This window comes from Dermochelys coriacea, chromosome 5, assembly GCF_009764565.3.
Source record: "Dermochelys coriacea isolate rDerCor1 chromosome 5, rDerCor1.pri.v4, whole genome shotgun sequence".
Classification (NCBI taxonomy): Eukaryota; Metazoa; Chordata; order Testudines; family Dermochelyidae; genus Dermochelys; species Dermochelys coriacea.
This window is the reverse complement of record NC_050072.1, coordinates 113,873,369-113,886,540: the sequence shown is the minus strand read 5'-3', so window position 1 is coordinate 113,886,540 and position 13,172 is coordinate 113,873,369.

The following is a 13,172-nucleotide window of genomic DNA, read 5'->3' as shown; positions in this document are numbered from 1 at the left end:
CCTCTGGACACATTAGGGCTCATTCCACTAGAGTTCAAGTGGTCTGTGCAGCCTGTCTGAGTAGCATTCCCACATCAGAAAGATGTAGAGCAGCAACATGGAGCTCAATCCATACACTTACTGCTTGTTATTCCCTGATTCAAAAGCTGATGCTAGTTTTGGTAGGGCAGTCCTGCAACCTCTATTCAAGTAGAACTCCTATAGCCCTCCTCCAAGCAAATGGACAACTGCTTGTTAATCAGATAGAATAGAATCTATATGGGAAATTATTCAGAGAAGGGCTGGTTACCTACCCTACACCTACACAGCTTCCCCAACCTACTCTCAGTCCCTGCTAGTCAGACCCCTGTACTTATGGGATTCTTGTTGAAGGAATGCCTTTTCTTTGATATCTGTGATACCTAGTGTGATGAGGAAACACACTAGTGTGGATTGCAACTATCCCACCTCCATACCCTCTTCTATGGGAAGCGAGAGGGCAGCCAGGACACAAGTATGGCCCCTCAGCCTGCTACTCAAAAGAATCCAATCTCACATATGATATGGAGTATGCACTGCAAGGGTGAAATCTGTGTGGACACACATCCTGAAGAATCACATTGACCACAGGGATAGTAACCATTTTTTCTTAGCTCTGCCACAGACTTCCTGTGTGACCTTGGACAATAATTTTAACCTCTGCTGCCTCAATTGTCCATCTGCGATGTGCGAATAGTATTACTTTTCTCCCTTCCTTTGTCACTCTTATCTATTTGGAATGTAAGCTGTTCAGGGAAGGAATTGTCACTATGTGTATTTACCAATCTCGCACAAAGGGGCTCAAATATCTGTTGGGAGCATTTAAAGGCATGTGCTCATGAGGATTTCCTAAAAGAAATAAAAAAGTAGATCTTTTTCTAATTGCATGCACAAGATTATAAATGTCTGATTTTTCAAAACAAAAAACATGATCGTGTTCTTGAAAGGTGCTGGGTTGACAAGACTGAAATACTCTATAAACAGCACAGACCTGGAACAAATATTGACAGCACAAGCTTCTAAAAACGGGCTCAACCTGGTTTTGGAGGGCTCATATGATCCAGCGAGAGAAAAACTTACTCTCTATAGTTTATTCAGATCTGTCCTCACTACTGAGAGTGCCAACAAGGGGCCAGTTGGTGGAAGTGATATTTGTGATGTAGATACTTGCCTTTTAGGAAATGTAAATAGTATATTCTCCATCACTTGTAGCCTTTAAATCAAGGATGGATACCTTTTTAAAAAATAGGCTGTAGCTCAACTGCAAGTTGGTCTAAATGCAGGAATTACAGGGTGGAATGATATAACCCCTGTTATAGAATCACAGACGTGTAGAACTATAAGGGACCTAGAGAAGTCATCTAGTCCAGTCCCTTGTACTCAGGGCAGGACTACATAATATCTAGACTATTCCTGATAGGTGTGTCTCTAACCTGTTGTTAAAAACCTCCAATGAGGGAGATTCCACAACCTCCCTAGGCAATTTATTCCAGTGCTTAATTACCCTGGCAAGAAGTTCTTCCTAATGTCCAATCTAAACCTCCTTTGATTCTTGTCCTATCCTGAGATGTTTAACCAGAACAATTTTTCTCCCTCCTCCTTGTAACAACCTTTTATGTACTTGAAAACTGTTATCACGTCACCACCTCAGCTACCACCATTCTCTTCTCCAGACAAACAAACCCAGGTTTTCTCAATCTTCCCTTGTAGGTTATGTTTTCTAGACCTCTAATCATTTTTGTTGCTCTCCTCTGGACTTTCTTCAGTTTGTCCATGTCTTTCCTGAAAATGTGACATCCAGAACTGGACATACTTGAGTTGAGGCCTTATTAGTGTGGACTAGAGCAGAAGAATTACTTCTCATGTTTTGCTTACAACACTCCTGCTAATACATCCCAGAATGATGTTCGCTTTTGGGAGGGGGGGGCAACAGTGTTACACTCTTGGCTCATATTTAGTTTGCAATCTGCTGTGACCTCCCAGATCCCTTTCAGCAGTACTCCTTCCTAGGCAGTCATTTCCCATTTTGTATGTGTGCAGTGGATTGTTCCTTCTTAAGTGGAGTATTTTGCATTTGTTCTTATTGAATTCCATCCTATTTACTTCAGACCATTTGTCCAGTTTGTCCAGCTCATTTTGAGTTTTAATCCTATCCTCCAAAGCACTTGCAACCCCTCCGAGCTTGGTATCGTCTGCAAACTTTATAAGTGTACTTTCTCTGCCATTATCTAAATCATTAATGAAGGTATTGAACAGAACCAGACCCAAAACTGATCCCTCTGGGACCCTACTCAATATGCTGGAGATCAGACTAAATGATCATAATGAAGTGGTGGATTAAAACCACCATCTCACTTCATATTGACATTCAAATTGCCATCAAAAGGTAATTTGCCTTTTGCCATCAAAAGGTAATAATTTCCAGTCAATGCATCATACCAGTTACTTGCAGGTCAGAGGCTCTGAGCAATCTAGTCCCAATGTCTTTTATTTTATATAACTACTGATATGAGTAAGACTTGATGCTTTGTAATCTAGAACTCAAATATGAAATTGTAGAACTACTAACTGTGGTATGTAACTTATCACTTAAATCAGCTTCTGTACCCGATGAATGGAGGATAGCTAATATAACACTTTTTAAAAAAGACTCCAGAGGCAATTCTGGCAACTACAGGCCCGTAAACCTAACTTTAGTACCAGGCAAATTGGTTGAAACCATAGTAAAGAACAGAATTAACAGATACATAGATGAACATGATTTGTTGGGGAAGAGTCAACACAGTTTTTGGAAAGGGAAACCAATCCTGACCAATCTATTAGAATTCTTTGAAGGGGTCAACAAACATGAGGACAAGAGTGATCCACTGGATTTAATGTACTTGGACTTTCAGAAAGCCTTTGACAAGGTCCCACACGAAAGGCTCTTAAGCAAAGGCAGGCATGGGATAAGGGGGAAGGACCTCTCCTGGATCAGTAACTGGTTAAAGGATAGGAAACAAAAGGTAGGAATAAATGGTCAGTTTTTACAGTGGAGAGAGGTAAGTATCTGTACTGAGACCGGTGCTGTACAACATTCATAAAGTGATCTGAAAAAAGGGGTAAGCAATGTGGTGGCAAAGTTTACAGACAATACTAAATTACTCAAGATAACTATTAAGTGCGAAGCAGACTCCAAAGAGTCACCAAAGGATCTCACAAAAATGGGTGACTGAGCAATAAAATGTCAGATGAAATTCAATGTTGATAAATGCGAAGTAATATACATTGGAAAACATAATCCCAACTATACATAAAAAATGATAGGTTCTAAATGAGCTGTTACCACTCAATAAAGAGCTCTTGGAGTGATTGTAAATAGTTCTCTGAAAACATCTGCTCAATGTGCAATGGCATTCAAAAAAAGCTAACATTGTTAGAAAGCATTAGAAAAGAGATAGCTAATACAGTAAATCTCATTATACCACTACATAAATCCATGGTACATCCACCCTGGGAATTCTGTGTGTAGTTCTGGTTGCCCCATCAAATATATATATATATTAGAATTGGAAAAAAACAGAATGGCAACAAAGATAGTTAGGAGTATGAAACAGCTTCCATATGAGAAAAGATTAATAAGATTGTGACTGTTCAAACTGGAAAAAAGATAACTGAGGAGGGATAAGGTAGTGGTTTATAAAATCAGCTGTAAAGATGTGATCTGTTTTTGTTTCATAGGCAACATGTGAGTTGTAAAAACGCTATTACATGGAGGGAAATCAGCAGGTCTACCTAATCAAACTATACTATAGTTCTGAAAACAAATAGATCAAATGATCAAGAAGGAATCAAATACTCTTCTCTTTTAACGAGTCTCCATTAATTCATGATTCTTAGACTAGATAGGCAAGATCAGATTCCAGACAGTGTAATGCCATCACAAACATTACCCTGAAGTGTTAATATAAAAATACAATAATTACCAGGGTCTGCTATGTAAATGTTTAACACCAGTAATTTTTGATATGTCAAAAGTTGAAGGGGTGATACTTATCTTGGTATAAAGAAATTCATTTTATCTTTCCTGCAATCTTCTATCTCGTGTGGCTAGTTACCAAGAGGAATACTTTTTGTAACCTCCTTCCATTTGTGTTTTTACCTTTTAATTTGCTATGATGCCAAGGAATTGAGTAGGAGACCCAGCTAGAGCTCTGACTATGGGTTCTCTAATTTGGGGGACCTGGAAATATCATTGTTACTCTGAGCTTTCATTTAAGGGGGAAAAATGCTTAGCAAATGTATCATAGAATATCATGGTAGGAAAGGACCTCAGCAGGTCATCTAGTCCAACCCCCTGCTCAAAGCAGAACCAATCCCCAACAAAATCATCCCAGCCAGGGCTTTGTCAAGCCTCACCTTAAAAACCTCAAAGGAAGGAGATTCTACCACCTCCCTAGATAATGCATTCCAGTGCTTCACCACCCTCCTAGTGAAAAAGTTTTTCTAACATCCAACCTAAACCTCCCCCACTGCAATTTGAGACCATTACTCCTTGTTCTGTCATCTGCTACCACTGAGAACAGTCTAGATCCATCTCTTTGGAATGCTCTTTCAGGTAGTTGAAAGCAGCTATCAAATCCCCCCTCATTCTTCTCTTCTGCAGATTAAATAATCCCAGTTCCCTCAGCCTCTCCTCGTAAATCATGTGCTCCAGTCCACTAATCATTTTTGTTGTCCTCCTCTGGACGCTTTCCAATTTTTCCACATCCTTCTTGTAGTGTGGGGCCCAAAACTGGGCACAATACTCCAGATGAGGCCTCACCAATGTCGAATGGAGGGGAATGATCACGTCCCTCGATCTGCTGGCAATGCTCCTACTTATACAGCCCAAAATGCCGTTAGCCTTCTTGGCAACAAGGGTACACTGTTGACTCATACCCAGTGACTCGTCCACTGTAACCCCTAGGTCCTTTTCTGCAGAACTGCTGCCTAGCCATTCGGTCCCTAGTCTGTAGCGGTACATGGGATTCTTCCATCCTAAGTGCAGGACTCTGCACTTGTCCTTGTTGAACCTCATCAGATTTCTTTTGGTCCAATCCTCTGATTTGTCTAGGTCCCTCTGTATCCTATTCCTACCCTCCAGCATATCTACCATTTCTCCCAGTTTAGTGTCATCTGCAAACTTGCTGAGGGTGCAATCCACACCATCCTCCAGGTCATTAATGAAGATATTGAACAAAACCGGCCACAGGACTGACCCTTGGGGCACTCCACTTGACACCGGCTGCCAACTAAACATGGAGCCATTGATCACTACCTGTTAAGCCCGACGATCTAGCCAGCTTTCTGTGCACCTTGAAAATGTAAATGAATGGATACATTGGAAAATGTGTTTTTCGAGGGGTTATTTCTTCCCAAAGATTATGGGTCACTCATTTCCTTGCAACCAGCCTGGACTGACCTTTTAGGCACTGTGAAATCCAATGCAACAGGTACTATACTTTTGGCAGGACCCCAGACCAGTTTGAAGTTGTGGTGACCATCCAGGCTACCACTGATGGTAGATGAGGAGTTGCCTTCTAGCCAGTTGCTTGCCCAAGTTGCTGAACCCTTTGAGTAGACAGTATGAGCACTGATGACAAGTAGACACTCAATAATGTGACAGGGTTTCTCAACCTGTGGGTTGGGACCCAAAATTGTGTCGCCAGAATGTTTCAAAGGGTCATGTGGCAGCTCTTGTGACTCCTGTCCCATGGGGCTGGCTGGGCTCTCCTCCCTGCCCCAGTCACTGCAAACTATGGGGGCCCACCACCACCCAGGTTTGGCCCAGCCAAATTTGAGTGAGTAGCACTGCAACCCCATGAGCCAGGTCACAACTCCATTCACACACGTTTGGTCCATTCAGGGGGGTGGGGCCAAACCTGAGTGGTGCTGGAACCCCAGAGATTACAATGTTTGGAGCAGAAAGTCAAGCCCAGCCAGCCTCACAGCACAGGAGCTGCAGGAGTTGCCAATATGGAGAGAGTGCCAGGCAGGACCCAATTCCCCCACCCTGGAGGGCAGGATCCACCCGAAACCACCCCAGGGCCTCTACCCAGACTATTTACTGGGTTGCAACAGGCCATAAATACTTAAATATAGGTCTTAAGCTAAAAAAGATTGAGAACAACTGCTCTAGTGGACTGGAAGAAGGATTTCTGGATCACAGTCCTATCTCTGAAGTGACACTGTATGGCCTCAGTCAAGTCACTTAACCTTACTGTTTCATTTCACCGGCTGTAAAATGGGAATATTTCCTTAGCTTATAGGAGATGTGTGCAGGTTACTTAGTGACCTAGATAAGTGCTAACACAGAACCCTACAGTGTTTGTGGTGCTCACAGTTTCACCTTATTTGATCAATTGTCCCTTGCAAAATTCTTTTTAATGTTGGTAACTTTCTACAGTCCCCTGCATAAGCAGCTGATTACACACCGACGAATACACTGCTGATACAGTTCACTGCAGGGGCTCGATAGGGGTGCACTTACCCTTGGAGCACCCCATTGCGTCAGGGGCAACATCACTTTTATCCTTGGCTCTGGCACCTCCTGCTGGCTGTCGGCAGTTCATGGGGTCTTCTATGGCTCAGCCCTCTGACCAAATCTCACGCAGATTTAAACCACTTTGGGGGTTTACAGAAGGTCCAACTGAAAGTTCATAAAACATCCCAACTCAAATGATCCTTAAGTTCCCCTATCGTGGGCTACTCCTCAGCCTGTCCTTTGGGTCAGCCCCACCCTGGGCTCAATATTTTTTACACTGGGCTTGCATGCCCCTTCCTCAGGGGCTGGCAGGGGAGCCCAGGTCTATCTCCTACTCTGTGTTCCAGCTCAGAGACCCCATATTAAGCTGCTAGGTCTGCTCTTTCAGATGCACTGAGGTTTTCCTGGGCCATTTACTACTTGTAAGCCCCCTTGAGCTGCTTCCCCACAGCTTTTACTTAACACAGCCTTGCAGGCCTCTGGCTTTTCCCTGGGGTCCTCTCAGCTTCTCCTCTCTCTGCTGGACTAATAACTCTTCTGCCCCTTTGGACTCCAATGAAGTGAGTTTACTTGACCCTACCTCAAGGCCTCCCCAACAGGAACCTAACCTGCTCCTGCCGAGTTCTTCCTCTATTGCTTCTTGTCTTAGCAGGTTTTCCCTCACTTCCTACCTTTCCCAGAGACTCTGACAGCTCCCTAGTGATCTCCCCGAACCTTGTAGGCCCTAGCTCAGGGCTTCCCCTACAAAAGCCTATGCTGTACGCTGTGGGTCCCCCTTCCTGACTTCCTGCCAGTTTAAACCTTATCTCAGGGCTGCCTCTCTGTAGGAGAGTCCTTACCCTTCTCATGGAGAGTGAACTTCCCTACCTCTTGGGATTTCTACTGTCAGCTGAGCTCTCTCAGTCCTTATGGGTATGTCTACCCTGCATCTGGAAGTACACCTCCAAGCCCAGATTGACAGATTTGTGCAGTGGGGCTTGTGCTAGTGTGCTAAAAATAGCTGTGTAGATATTGTGGTTTGGGTGGGAGATAGGGCTCTCAAACCTGGGGGTGAGGATGGAGGTGGGTTTTTGGTTTTTTTCCCTTCCTTTCTAGCTGGTGATGGGAGTCATCCCATCACAAAGGGGCAATCTCTAAGATAGACTTACTGTTACTTCTTGTTTATTCTAGGCGTTCAGATGTTCAGGATACTCTGCATCAATGTGATATCTGTTATACCTTTGCAGAGAAAAAAGCCAAACCTGCCAAGATCCTGCACAAGATGACGTTCTAATGTGAAGTTAACTAGCATATTAAAGGAACTGCCTCTGACGAAAGCGTTTACCCCAGAACATGCGTGGAATGGGAGAGATCATTTTTACTGTGTTCCACAATATGCAAAACCTCAAAAATGAAGTGGGGGGAGAGCTTTTGAAAGATGGTCATATCTGCTGAAGGAAATGGAAAGATGACATTATTGGTAAGCATTATTGCACTTATCAGTGAATCAATTATGGAATCATAGAATATCAGGGTTGAAAGGGACCTCAGGAGGTCATCTAGTCCAAACCCCTGCTCAAAGCAGGACCAGTCCCCAATTTTTGCCCCAGATCCCAAAATGGCCCCCTCAAGGATTGAACTCTCAACCCTGGGTTTAGCAGGCCAATGCTTAAACCACTGAGCTATCCCTCCCCCCAAAATTACTAACTCAAACTGACTTTTCATGCTTTTATAACTAAGTGAAAGTCCTTTTGTATAAAGCCTTGACTGGACCAAAGAATTTGACAGTGAAACTACTGGACCTAACTCTCTGGGCCAAAGTTAATGGGAATTGTTACGAAGAAACTCATGAGGATTTAGATGCGTGAACTGTGACACATGATGTTAGAACTCTCTATCTGCCATTCAGGCTGAAGTGTGGATGCAGACATTGAAAACCAAGGAAAAGCTAAATGATATTACTACTGTTAGTTATGGGAAATTAGTTATGGATAGAAAGTTGCCTGTCTAAACATGGATTTAGATTTATTTTATAAATGTAAGGGTAAAAAAGAGACAGTAGGTATTAAAAATGTGTACCAGTATATAGATGAAAAATTAAGTCAATTTTGTCAAATATATACAGATGGGTCAAAAAAAAGAAAACATAGTAAGAGTAGGGATGACATACTGTATACCAAAATTTGGAATTAATATATCTAAAATAATATCCCATTTTGTAGCTGTCATGACAGCGGAACTAGTAGGAATTATGCTAGCATTAAATTGGACCTCAGATGTATGCCTAACAGCAGCCATTTCTTTCACATTCAATCTCAGCCTTTATGGCAGTTAAGATAGGGTGTCTTGGTATGTAGAAGTGATTTAACGAATGAAATTTTATTTCTAATAATAGAGTAAGCACAGATGTAGCACAGATACATGTAACATATTCCGGCACATTTTGGGATAATAGGGAATGAAATGGCAGACAAAGCAGCTAAAAACATGGTAAGAAATGGAAGGATTGATGTGGAAGTACCCTTGAGTAAACAGGAATTCAAAAGCTACAGAAACATTTAAAAGAGGAATGGCAAAAAAAACTGGACTAACGAAAAAGAGGAAGAAGATTTATTTTATTTTTTTAAAATTTTGCCCTTGAGTTGAGGATAACAGGGCCTGAAGTGATTGTGCTTAAGAGTACACACTGGCCATTGTGACTTAAATAAAAGTCTATTTTGAATAAACAAACACACAGAGGGACTATGTTCATGCAGTAAGGTAGAAGAAACAATAGATCGCTCTCTATGGGTATGTAAGGGATTTGATAAAGAAAGGGGAAATCTAGGAATTCAAACATCTTAAGGTAACAAAAATTACATTGTGTTATTTAGTAAAAATAATGGGGGAAATGGGTAGTATTATCTGAACAAAGAGCAGAGTGAGAGAATATAAACTAAGTATTTAGGAATTATAGTTGATGGTAGCAATAGACTATTCAGTTAAGTCTCCTTCGTCATTTAAAAGAAAAAGGAATTGGCAGAACTCTGGGAGGGTTTTGTTTTTGTTTTTTCTCTTTTAATGTCTTTTTATTGATATATTTATATGGTGTGACAGGGTCAGGCCAGATGGCTACAGGAAAGTGATCCTATTGGGATCCAGGAAGTGCTAAAGGACCCCCCTGCCCAGCCTAAGAGCGGGATCCACAGGAACTGGAAAACAAATGAGTACGGGGGACAACTAATGAAATAACAGGGACAGGAGTGTGGTCAAAGGATCAAACGAAGGGAAGCAGACGGGGACACTGAGCAGAGAATCCCGGACAGCGCCCACTGCTCCTCAGATTGACAGGCAGGGAACTCATTCAATCAGTGATTAGCTTGTGGGATCTACAGCTGTCAATTATTAACAATTGCAACAGCCTCATAGGCCACACCAGCAAGATTTTTCATGTCTCCTGACTAGGTGAAAGAAGCTTAAATGTCGTGCTTTGGTTTGATTTGTTTGCACTCCCTGGTTCTTCAATAGCATTTCATTTAAGAAAAACTGTAACTTGGATTTGAACTTTAATGGCATATAGGTGCTGACTGAATGTTCTGGATGAGAAAGCCTCTAAAAACAAGTGGAGCTAATTGGCCTTGACATGCTCAAATTCATAAAATAAGTCCTTAAGAGGGCTGTGGTCTCCATTTATTGGGGTGCTACAGATAATAGATAAGACACAGAATGAACCTTCAGAGCAAACATGCCTGGGGAAAGTTACTCACTGTTACACCTAATGGAAACATGGAACTTCATATTGTCCCTACAGTCCATGTAAATCATATGTTCAGCTACCTGGTGTCAGAGACAAGGAAGAACTGTTGATGGAGTTGCAGAAATAACTACCTTAAACTCAGGACTTAGCAGGTAAATGAATGAGGCATTTTTTTAATTTAAAAGATGGGTAATTTAAAGACTGCAGATATAGGATAAAATCCTGCAGTACTTGCCCTGAATTACTCCCAATAATTGCTATTGAAACTAATGGGCATTTTGCCTGAGTACAGGTCTTCAGAAGAGTATCTGTTTCAGAGCAGCAGCCGTGTTAGTCTGTATTCACAAAAAGAAAAGGAGTACTTGTGGCACCTTAGAGACTAACAAATTTATTTGAGCATAAACTTTCATGAAGTGAGCTGTAGCAAGTACTCCTTTTCTTTTTAGTAGAGTACCCTAAACCCACATGCAGCAAATCATGTATGGCACTTGCTTCAATCCCTCTGAAGTAAATAGGACTGAAGCATGTGCTTAACAGACTAAGGTCCTGATTCAGTGCTTAGATTTTTTGTTTATTTTCCTAAAAGATGTTCAGTATGCCTTCAGAATAGTTATTGATTGATGTATGAGCAGTCAAATGCAGGAAACTACACAAATATTGTTTAAATGTGCATTTCTGGATGTAGAGAACGTTTGTGTCCAAGGAAAAGAATAACTACAAATCATACCAGTGTAGATTCTGTGTACATTGATTGTAACCTGGCTAATGATGCAGGCTTAAAACAAAAATAACTTTGCTGATATAACTTTAAACATGCTTTGGGAAAATGGTCCTCTTTTCTAGACAAATCATTTGGGTACAGTTTTCAAGTGCCACTCTCAGGTCTTGGGCAAGCAATTAAAGGAGGAGCTGACTTTGACAGTCTAAAAACCATTTTAATCATATTTAAATGTTTTAGCAACTTATAAATAAATGTGTATATAACTGGTATAGATGCATGCACACATGAGATTGTTACTGATTTGGAATCTTATTCCAAAGATTTGTCTTCAAATTAAACATTAACCATATGTTGATTTTTAAAAGGACACCAATGAGGTATTGTATTTTCCATCACGTAAAAAACCACCATGGTTCTTTCACTTTCCTCTTCTTTCATTTCTTTCTGCCCAAGTCCAGGTCCAGGTCCAAAAGAGTTCTGTAGCCCACAGGAGGAGGGAGTTGCACTTTTGGCTGGAGGGTAGGAGAGGGAGCTTTTGTCAATGCAGCTGCTGATGCTGTCTCTTTTTTATGGAACACTTTTTGTTCAGAGTGAATGAAATCTGTAGATATAATGCATCGTAGGGTTATTGGTTTTAGTACGTTTCTTCGAAATTCTGTGAATTTAATGCTTGTGAAACAGGACTGAATTCACAGCCTGGGAGACTGAAGTTGCTTTGTTGTTTGAGGTAACAAGTATAGGCAGCTTGGAATGCAACCTTCCTCGTTCGGCTCTGCTGATGTGCCTAAGCCCTGATGTGACCTAATTATTTCTAGTGGGAAGAAGACTCTGTCTCGGAGGCCGTTTCATGCACTGGCACTTCCAGGCCCCTAACCTGTGGCTGTTCTCTTATCTGTTTCTAATTTATTAGTATCTGATAGTGTGAGGCCCACAACTATGAACACAGCATTATGGGAGCAGTTGCCCAAGAAATGTTTAGAGAGAGAGATTGCTAACTCCCTGTTCTGTGACATGGTACCTTTTATCATATGCACGCAGCTCAAAAAATGTATTGGCTGTTTTTGCTGCCTTACTCCATGGTGAATTCATACCTAACTTGCTGTGTTCCATCATTCTTAGGTCTCTTTCTTCATTAAACACTGCACATATCTTCCACACTATTTCATACCTTAGAACTGCAGATGGGCTAAAACCAGAACTTGCTTAAAGAAATGAAAAGGAGTTGCAAACACCAGGTTCTAAATGAGATGAGGCAAAATGGTGTGGATGAGGGCAAAGCTCTCACCTTTACCCCTTCCTTCCTCCTATTCTGCCAATGACTCTGGCAAGAATGTAGATATTCAACACTGGCTAATAATTATAGTTAATCCCTTCCAAAGGAACTGGAAATATATTTACAATAGGAAGCTAGGCAGGTGGTCTGTAGAATGAAATCTTGTTTTAAAAGCAAACCAGGCATAAATATGCAATGACATTAAAGAGGGTTACCTCAGTTCACAAGGTTTTTTTTTATTGTCCAGCTTTGTTTTACTGGGCTGTTCTGCTGTGGATACTGTATCACACTTTGATATGTGAAGAATTGGGATTTTTGAAGTTAATGGAACAAATTGCATTAATCTGCTCCTATGCAGTTTGAATAGTGTGAGTAATTCTATGCTCGCAAGTGTCTTAGGATCTTGTGGTGTTCCCTTTAGTGTAAGTGGGTTTACAGTGTTGGATTCCCTAAGATAGAATCAGATGTATAGAGCAATGTAGTTTGTTTATACTTTTTCAGACTAATGGATCCATGTGGCCACATTCAATTAAACTTGTTCTTCCAGCCTTTGCAATCCTCAAAACATTTTCAGGTGTGCTTTTTGTTCTCCATGTAGATTAAGTTATGCTAATTAGATTGCAGTGGGGCTCTGTGTGTGTGATGTAATAAACCAGGCAACAGGTTGAATGCTAGGGGAGTCTTAAAAACAAGATAGTTTACCTCATGAGACTGTATGCATAATGTGTGTGTCTGTTACATTGTTCATAGATCGTGGGAGTTCTAGGTTACATACAGACTTCTACTACAACCCCTATTTTCACACACTCATAACTCATTCAAAAATTCTTATGGATGAAATTATCTAAGGTTGGTCTCATTCAGAGATAAATATTTTGTGAAGCTTGAGCAAAATCTGTTCAGCAATTTTAATATATTGGGGTGTGGGGGGAAATGTATA